The sequence below is a fragment of the Lepidothrix coronata genome, unplaced genomic scaffold (assembly GCF_001604755.1).
Source record: "Lepidothrix coronata isolate B3197 unplaced genomic scaffold, Lepidothrix_coronata-1.0 Scaffold277, whole genome shotgun sequence".
Taxonomy (NCBI): domain Eukaryota; kingdom Metazoa; phylum Chordata; class Aves; order Passeriformes; family Pipridae; genus Lepidothrix; species Lepidothrix coronata.
In genome coordinates this window covers 697,759-698,444 of record NW_016690457.1, presented here as the reverse complement: position 1 = coordinate 698,444, position 686 = coordinate 697,759, and positions in this window count along the sequence as shown.

Below are 686 nucleotides of genomic sequence, written 5' to 3'. Positions count from 1 at the left end.
TTGGGAGTAAGACTGACAGTTTCAGCACAGGATTAAAAAATATGATTAACAGCCCTTATTCCCAGGAAAGAAAGCCTGGAACCTTTGGCTGTTAGGTGCATTTAGTGGGCCAGTCTGGGCACTCTGTGGACAGCAACATCTCTCTGTCCTGGAACCTTTTGCCTTGCAGGAATCTTGGTCTGTAGGGAATACTGGGAGTCGGACTGGCAGTTTCAGGGCAGGATTCCTAAAAATGAACAACAGCCCTTTTCCACAGCAAAGCAAGCACTGACCCTTTTAATTTCAGGTGAAGTTGCTGGGCCAGCCCAGGCACTCTTTAACCAGCAAGAACTTTCTGCTGTGCTACATCTGATGGGAGTTGGACTGCCCTTTTCGGCTCGAGGAGTCCTGCAAGGTAACATCAACCCTTTTCCCCAGGAAAGAAAGCCCTTACCTTCATGGTTTCAGGGGCAGTTGGTGGGCCAGCCTGGACACTCGGTGGGCAGCAAGAGCTCTCTGTGGTGGCACCTTTAGTCTGGGAGGAATCCTGGTCCGCATTCAATTTTGGGACTTGGACTGGCAGTTTCAGGACAGGGCTGAAAAAAGACAACAACAGCCATTATCCCAAGGAAACAAACCCTGGAACCTTTGGCTTTCAGGTGCAGTTGGTGGGCCAGCCTGGGCACTGCTTGGGCAGCAAGAGCTCT